This window comes from Dermacentor variabilis, chromosome 1 (assembly GCF_050947875.1).
Source record: "Dermacentor variabilis isolate Ectoservices chromosome 1, ASM5094787v1, whole genome shotgun sequence".
NCBI classification, from domain to species: Eukaryota; Metazoa; Arthropoda; class Arachnida; order Ixodida; family Ixodidae; genus Dermacentor; species Dermacentor variabilis.
This window is the reverse complement of record NC_134568.1, coordinates 143,631,764-143,640,644: the sequence shown is the minus strand read 5'-3', so window position 1 is coordinate 143,640,644 and position 8,881 is coordinate 143,631,764. Positions and strand designations below refer to the sequence as shown.

Genomic DNA, 8,881 nt, shown 5'->3' with positions numbered 1-8,881 from the left:
ATGATATGAAGAGGCTAAGGCAGCAAGACAGTGGACTATCCAACCTCTTTGACCACGGTGGAACGTGCCCGTCTCTATAGGGAGCGCGAGCGCATGATATTGAGGCAAGCGCCGGAGCCTGTAATGGTTGGGTTCGGGCATGAAATAGATGGTAGCTGGTCCATTCCGTCGTCCAACTTATCCACGCTGAGGACGTTGTTGAAGGGAGAGACGTATTCTCATCGAGAACGAGGAATATGGGATTTATTTACAGTATCTACATGGGGGCGAACGTTACAGTTCATCAGTCTAGCATGACTGAAACAGGAATGCACACTGAACAGCCGACGACGGCTGCTTAAATACACTCTGTCCTCCCTAGATCCCTAGGTGAGGAAAAACGGCCGTTCAACCCTCGACCAATGGGAGCGTCTCAAGTCATCGTTGCCGACCCGCCTTTGAGGGGGAGGGTTTACACATTCACTTCCGCCCAGGTTTCACTACCCACGCCGAGGTGAGAGGGTTCTCGCAGACAAGGGTCCTGCCCCAAGCAGACGCCTCTTGATCCCAGTGTTGACTCCGCAGACAGTAGCCGCCGCGTCTGTCCATTGACTGACGACTTCTAAAACCCGTGAGACGGTGCCACAAAACTTCTCCCAGGAATTCCACCGCTTCAAACAAGCCGTGACGGTGACGGCGAATCCATTAACAATACATGGTCCGCTGACTGCGTGTAGACATCCCGGCGACGCACGGTTGGGGACGCGGCGCATTGTGGTCCTTACAAAAAGAGTCGTCGCAGCAGACATGGTGGCGCCAACGGGCTCGAGACTGACGTATTGTCGTCCTTTCAAAGCGAGTCGCCACCGTAGACATGGTGGCGCTGTTCGCCTGTCGACTCTAGAGTTACTGTATTTCAAAGTTAGAGTTTGCCTTATACTCATTAAACTCGGTACTAGTGTCATCCTGCTCCTTGATGGTACAGTTAACGACTCCGCTCCGCTCTACGCACGGCTTCGTCAAATTGCAGTGGTTTAACCTCACCTCCTTCCTGCGAACGGTCATTTTCAGAGCATAGTTAGTATCTGGAAGTTTGTGCAACACTTTAACGGGCCCGTCCCAGTGAACTTCAAGCTTGTTCTTTCTTGAAGGTTTGAGGATCATTACCTGGTCTCCGGCGTTAAAGGTACGAAGCCTCGCATTCTTGTCGTAATAGAATTTGGCGTTCTTTTCAGCTACTCCCAGGTTCTTTTCGACTAGTTATTGGGTTGCGCTTAGCCGTTCCAGCAGATTTAGCGCGTATTAAACCACTGTTGGACTCTCTCCTCTTTAATCCCACATCTCTCAACATTCTCAGTAGAGAACAGAGTGTCCTCCCATACACTAGTTCTGCTGGCGAGAACCCTGTAGCCTCATGAGGAAGGACGCGAGGCGCGCGTCGGCGGCGACGAACGCGCTTCACCTCGGCTCCGCCAATGATCGTCTCTAATTGCGGTCATTCAACCCGGATCTCGCAAATTTTGGTACCATCGTCTCCGTGAAGTTCAGCGGCATAATTGGACACCACTTTCATCAAGGTGGGCGCATTTTTGACGAATTTCTGAGTGTTCGAAGATTTCGCCGACCGCCGCGCCGCTATAGGCCAACGGCGGTGCGGCGTCCGCCAGCCCCGGCCGGAGATTGCCCAGCAATGGCGGCTCCGAAGACTGTGACTGGCTACGATCCTGCTTCTATGCAAGTCGAACGCATGGATACTGCTCAACTCGAGGACCTTCCACCATCCGAAGAAGAATATTTGGACGACATGGTCCGCATATGGCGACGCAAGCAGAAGCCTCACGTTCCCAAAGTCACCGGTGCCGCCAAGCCGCAACAGACGCCGGCTCGCTCCGCGCATGCTGCGCACGGGGACGCGGCTATAGACCTCAGACTCTGCCCAGGCGGCGCTGCGGAAAAACCCCTCACCAGCGCCCCCATCGCAGCCTTGGCGCGAACTGAGTAGTGCAAGAAGAGCTGTCCGGCAAGCGAACGTGCATAGGCCACAATGAACCCTCCTCTTTCGGTTGTGTTGAGGCACGGTTTTCTCATAATCAAGGACATGGGAAGCTTCTTCTGCCCATCCACGGCTTCGGAAAGGGAGGAAGCTCAGCAGGGCGAAGTATGTGTACAATATAAAGGAAGTATCAGGTGTTATTTCGGCGTGCTGCAACTCGCAAGTACAGAGAGCATCAGGCTTGTTTATAGGCATATCAGCATAAAAATCTAAGCATTTCAAATTGGGCAGAAAACAGCGTGTGAACATAACGAAAGTAAGCTTCCTACAATGCCTGCGCGCCACATCTTTCTGCCTCGCAGGAGCTACATCATCGCGCAGTACCTTTGAAATTTTCGCAGACGCTTCAAGCAACACACGCGCACAAATGAATGTAAATAAACGCAACTTTCTTTTGCACACGTGCGTTACTTCGCAATTACTCTCAGTGCTCCTACAGCAACTTTATTATTCACATTTGAAAAATGCAGTCTAGCAGGCTCAGCACATTGCGAAGTGTGCTTGTTGTATCAGCGCAGGACATACAAAATACCGAAAGTAGGAATGAGCTCGCGATGCAACGATGCTCTAGAACAGGATTTTGAATTCATAAACGAACCAAAATGTTTGGTTAAGCTTACCTGCCAGATCTCTCCTTTCCACTTGTTGAGTCAAGCGGAGACGCACGTCTGTTAAAAGGCGGATATATCGATGGCACATAAGCAAGATGGTTCGCAATGTTGTTTTTTCTACTTTGTTACCACTTTACCTCCCCCTCCCCTCTCTCCCCAGTGTAGGGTAGCCAACCGGATCTTTTTCTCTGGTTAACCTCCCTGCCTTTCCCCTTTCCTCTCTCTCTCTCTCTGTTGCCAACGAAGTGGTGGCTCCAGACTGTTGAATTTCGCTTGGTTGCCACGGTCCTACGTCAGGGCTGTGCACGTAGCACAATTACAGCAGAACAACATTATCGCACATTCTCATGCGAGTCGCTGTGTTGCGGGGAATGCAAGTAATTCGATTACCCAACACGTTGAACGGCCCGTATCCAGCGCTCTCGCCTTGCCCCTTCATACCATCGCGTTGGAAATCGGTAAAACTGAACGTTGTTATTCAGTCCTTCACGTTCATGGAAATTTACAACACAACAGTAGCGTCGATTGCGGCGTTGTTCGTAGCGCGTGGAGCTATCGACGTTGCCGTCGTTTCCGCGATCAGTCTGACGAGCGAGCCAGCAAGCGCTTTATGGCAGTTCGGCGACGCGTCTGAGTAGCGGAGAAATTCAGAGCTCTCTGTCTGGGTGTTAAATGCGCAAAACACTGCAATATGGACCAAATTCTAGTTAAATCGTTGTTTCGCAGTCGCTAGCTGCATAGGCAACTTAGCAAGGGAGTCGGGCTTGGCACTACTCAATTACTGCCTCTTCGCACCGGCAGGTGGCGCTAGGCGTCTTGCAAAACTCCAGAGTCTGACGTCCATCGCGACCTTGAAAGGCGGGGCCCGCAAGCCCCAATGGCGGCCGCAGCAAACGCCGCGCTTTGGGCGCGACGAACACATCGTGGTGCTCAAGCCATGCACAACATTGGATCTGAAGGCGACCTTCGTTCCAGGCCAAGCCGGAGTTGCGATGCGCAACCTCATACGTGTCTGTGGAGAGGTGGACCTCTCTGTATGGCTTGTGTGGGATCAAAATGTGTTATTGTGTCGACTGAACTGAGTGCCCGCCGCCAAGAGGCTCCTCGGGGACGTCATTCTGGTGGTCGGGGACCGCCAGCTCCCATTTCGTGGACCCGCCAAAGCCTCGGGTGACGTCTGCAAGGGGGTCATCAACATTGACCCTAACGATACATTGGTCTCCCTCAAGCGAAAGCTGAAGTGGAGGCACGGCGAGATTCTCTCCGCGAGGAAACTGGGCGACTCTGACGTCGCAGTGGTAACTTTCGAAGGGAAGAGGGTGCCCCTTCAAATCTAATGCAGCGACCAGGGCATCCCTGTGAGACTGTATAAGAAGACGATCCCTGCCTGTGACTGCTGTGGCACGGTGGGGCACCGGGCTGACGTCTGCCCGAGTCCACAGTCGGGACGCTGCGGCCGCTGTTGCTCTCAAGTGGCTACCACTTCCGAGGGCCCTGCTGAACATAAGTGCACCCCTCGTTGCCTCATCTGCGGAGGCAACCACCTCACCGGTGCAGCCAGCTGTATCGGCAAGTACCGGAAACCTATCAAACCGAGGACTCCACCGACCAACGCCAGGCGGAAGTCAGCTCCGAAGCAGGCTCCGCCAACCAAGGTCAACAACAGGTAATCTACCACTACGCCGGGCAAGTCCGGACAAGTCAAGACGAACGCGAAGTCCGGGACCAGGCCGAAGGCGCCGACCTTCAACGCCGGGAATTTCCCGTCCCTGGAAAACGCCCAAACCGAGGTGAGCCGTTGGGTTTGGGCTGTCTCCGGGCCTCCTTCCCCCGCCCCAACCGAAGCCGCCCTGCAGCGGCAAAATGGTGAACTCAGGCGCCACACCGAAATTCTAGCTAACAAAATACAAGACCTAGAGGCAAAATTGGCCAGGCTCACGGAGCCTCGGGCAGAGGACGGGCCTTCGGAGCCCATGCAGCAAGCTGAGGTGGCAGGACAAGATTACAGGGCCTCGGTCACGTCAGGACTATAGCATTTCGCAGTGTTCGGGCAGCACAACAGTCGAGCGCATGTCGATTATGGAGCACCGTTTGGAAAATTTAGAACGCACAATTGCGGACATGCCAGGTAACATTTTAGCAGATATCAGGGCTTCCTTCCGGGAACTCTGGGAACAGCAGCTCCCGCACATTGTGCAGAGCATAACTCCAACCGTGATTGACTCTGTCCTGTCCACAGTACAGGAACGGGCTAGCGTCCAATTTAGGAACAGCCGCTCTCGCTCTCGTTCCCCGCGACCGGATTCGCGTAGGCGAAACGTGGTCACTCGTCAGGCCATAGGCTCCCAGGAACACAGTGCGGCTGCCGCTTCCGTGGAGATCGTGGTGCCTCTGTCTGAGGCGCCACCGCCTTTGGGGAGTGGGCATGCCCCTCACAATTAAAAACAACTTTCACTATGGCTAGCCGACCCCAGCGGAAAGCCCATAATAAAGTCGTAGAAGATACATTCGAGATCATACAGTGGAACTGCAGGGGTTTTCGGAGCTGGAAGAAACGGTCGCACCTTCAGCTCTACCTGCAGTCCCTCGGTTCCGTGCCGGCGGTCCTGGCTCTACAGGAACCCTGCGCGGAAGCTAAATTCACTGGGTATAGGTCGTTTCAGGGATGTCCTACAACATGCATCCTGGTGAACAAGGCATACACCGCAGTCCCGGTCGATCTCGACTTGTAGATTGAACAGGAATACACCATGGTCAAGGTCCTGCCACTTAAGCGCCATGACCCGTCAATACATATTCTTAATATTTACTGCCCCCCCCCCCCCCCCACACAAGTAGCGCGTAACTTTCAACGAAATCTTCTACCACGCGCTCAAATCGGCTGACAGAGAACCTCTCGTGATTGTTGGGGACTTCAACGCTCCCAGCCTTCATTGGGGATACCGCTTTGAGAAGGCCAGAGGACGCAAACTGGCGGAGCTAATCTCCACACTTCGTCTCACGCTGCTCACGGATCCGGCATGGCCCACACGCGTGGGCAATTCCGTAACGCGTGACACATGCCCTGGCCTGTCTCTCGCTAAGAACGCTAAAGATGCCGCCTGGGAGAACCTGGGGGACTCTCTTGGTAGCGATCACTGCCTTCTCCGGATCGCTCTTCCGACGAAGGCGGCTCGCAAAAAGTGGGGTAAGGCCAAATTGACCGATTGGCATAAGTTCAGGACACAGGAGGTACCTCCCGTCTCTTTTCCGGCGTCTATGCTGAGGGGGCAAAACAATTGCACACAATACAGCAATGACACGTTACGATAGTTCAGCCTTCCGAAGACATCCCCGCAATGGACAATCACCTAATTCACCTGTGGGAGGCGCGCCGAAGCCTTACCAAACGGTGGAAGAAGCAAAAGCTGAATCGGAAGCTTAAGGCTCGCATTATCGAACTCACGGAGCAAGCCGCAGCGTATGCTGCCCAGCTCACGGACTCAAATTGGATGGAAAAGTGCAATTCGGCAGCGCGTCAGATGAGCTCGACAGGGACGTGGCGTCTCTTTCGCAGTCTCATTGACCCCACTCAGACGAGAGGGGAGACGCAACGACAACTTCTGCGGGCTTTGCAAGGGTACCAAGGCACGACAGCTCAACTCGCGGACACGCTGTGTTACAGGTATCTCTGTCGCATAGGGGACACGATTGGGCTCGAGTACGAGTACGCGGGCAACCCTAATCCAGACCTTGATGCCCCTTTTACATTCCACAACCTTAGGCCGGCTTTAGCTAAGATGCGCAGAGGTACGGCTCCGGGCCGCGATCGCATAACAGTGAAACTACTGGCGAATCTTCCGGACTCGGCCTGCCTTCACTTGCTAGGGTATACATTAATCAGGTCTGGGACGGGCGTCCACTCCCTCCCGATTGGAAGACCTCCTTGGTCACCTTCATTCCTAAGCCAGGCAAGGCCGTAAATACCGACAACCTGAGGCCCATCTCACTGACTTCGTGTGTGGGCAAACTTGTGGAGAAGATGGTTTGGGATCGCCTCTCTCCATACATGGAGGCTAAGGGCCTCTTTGCAGACACTCTCTGTTTGGTTTCTGCCCGCATATGTCTGCACAGGACGTCCTCCTCCAACTACATCGCGACATAATACGACCCACGGCCATGCGCAACGACAAGGCCATCCTTGCCCTCGATCTTAGGGGGGCCTTTGACAACGTTCGTCACGGCAACATCCTGGCAAACCTGAGCACTACGGATTGCGGGCACAAGGCATTCGCCTACGTCAGAGATTTCCTCTCGAAGCGCCAGGCCCTCCTTAAGATCGAGGATGAGGAATATGGCCCATACACCATGGGCACACGGGGCGCTCCCCAAGGAGCGGTCTTCTCGCCACTCCTTTTCAACATTGCTATGAGGCAGCTTCCATAACAATGGGCCCGGGTGGAAGGCATCCATCATGCACTATACGCGGATGACATAACAATTTGGACTACCGAAGGGAGCGTTGGGAAATGGAGGACCGCCTCCAGCGGGCCGCCTCCATCGTCGATAGCTATGCTATCCACTGTGGTCTCCAATGCGCTCCTGCGAAATCGGAACTTCTTTACATCAGAACCAATCCCAAAGACAACACGAGTTTGCGTCTCTTTCTGATGGGAGGTCCTACTAGAGAGGTCGAGGAGATCCGGATCCTGGGTCTGTTCATCCATCACAGACTCAGCCCGGAGTCCACTAATGATAAACTCAAACGCGTAGGCGAACAGGTCGGACGTATGATCCACCGCGTTTCCAACAAACGCGGCGGGTTGCTGGGCAGGGACGCGCTTCGGCTCGCCCATGCCTTCGTAACCAGCAGGATCCTATACTCCGTACCCTACCTTCGCACTACAAAGAAACACGATGAACGCATCGACGCCATCATAAGAAAGGTTACAAAGCGAGCTTTGGACCTCCCGGTGGCTACCTGCAACGCTAAGTTGTTGGCTCTAGGTGTGCTTAACTCCTGCCAGGAGTTGAAGGAGGCCCACAATGTGAACCAATACACGCGACTCTCGCAGACGGTGTCCGGGCGCCATCTGCTAGACCGCTTGCACATACAACACGAGTGCATTCCAGAGGAGACATGCAGGCTCCCGGAGCTCTGGCGTCACAATCTCTGGGTTCCTCCACTCCCGCGCAACATGGACACGCAGACACATGAAGGCAGACGAAAGGCGCGCGCTCGGGCCCTCGAACACCAATATGGATTAAAGAAGGGTGTATACTACGTTGATGTGGCAGGGCCGTCGCCCACTGGATTTTACACGGCCGCCGTGGTTCACCAGGACCAACGAGTTAACGGACTTTCGTACCGCGCTTTCAACTCCGCGCAGGCCGAGGAGGTTGCTATATGTCACTTGCCGCCTCGGACCCGAATTCGAAGGTAATCATCACAGATTCGCGCAGAGCCTGTGAGTATTACCTGGCGGCCGAGGTATCACCTTTAGCCTACCGCATTTTAAAGCGAGCCGTGAGGGAATCGGACCCCTCACCCAAACGCATTATTTGGATTCCGGGCAATCAGGGCCTTAGAGGTAACGAGGCTGCGGACGCGGCCGCCCGAGCGCTTACCCACCGGGCACCTCAACCATACTCTTCCGGCTCAGAGATTAGACAACCGCTTCTGCGGTTCAGGGAAATTCTGGAAGACTATTGCGAACGTCATCGGCATTTCCCGGTCCCTCCTAAGGGCCTGAGTAAGGCCGATGAACGAACCTTGCGGCGCATGCAGACAAACAGCTTGTTGTGTTCTTCAATAGCGAAACATTTTGACCCGAAAGTTGATGGGCGACGCCCTCACTGTGGGAAAGTCTCCGATAACTTTCGCATGGTGTGGGCATGTCAGATGAATCCGTCCCTTCCCCCAACCCTTCCCCCACTAGACAGGCATGGGAGGCAGCCCTACTCAATTGCTCGGCGCTGGAGTCTCAAAAAGCTCTAGTCCAACGGGTGCGGGTAGCAGCTTCGTCCAGTGGGGTCCCAAACTAAGGACTCCACCTATGTAACGGGCCATTTTGGACTGCAAACTCTCAATTTATTGAATAAAAGTTTTTCATCATCATCATCATCATCATGAGGAACCGTTCGCAAAGCAAACAAAGTGGCCGGAAGACAATTCTCCCAGTCCTCCTTGTGTTCGTAACAGAGCGCCAGCAAAACTCGCTTAAGCACTGAATGCCACCTCTCTACACTATTAGACTGA

The 8,881-nt window shown here is 54.1% G+C and overlaps 1 pseudogene; it reads left to right on the top strand.

Annotated features, from left to right (window-relative positions):
• The first annotated feature begins 1,669 nt into the window (after positions 1 to 1,669).
• LOC142587179 (uncharacterized) lies at positions 1,670 to 8,667 on the top strand (annotated as a pseudogene).
• Positions 8,668 to 8,881: the final 214 nt, after the last annotated feature.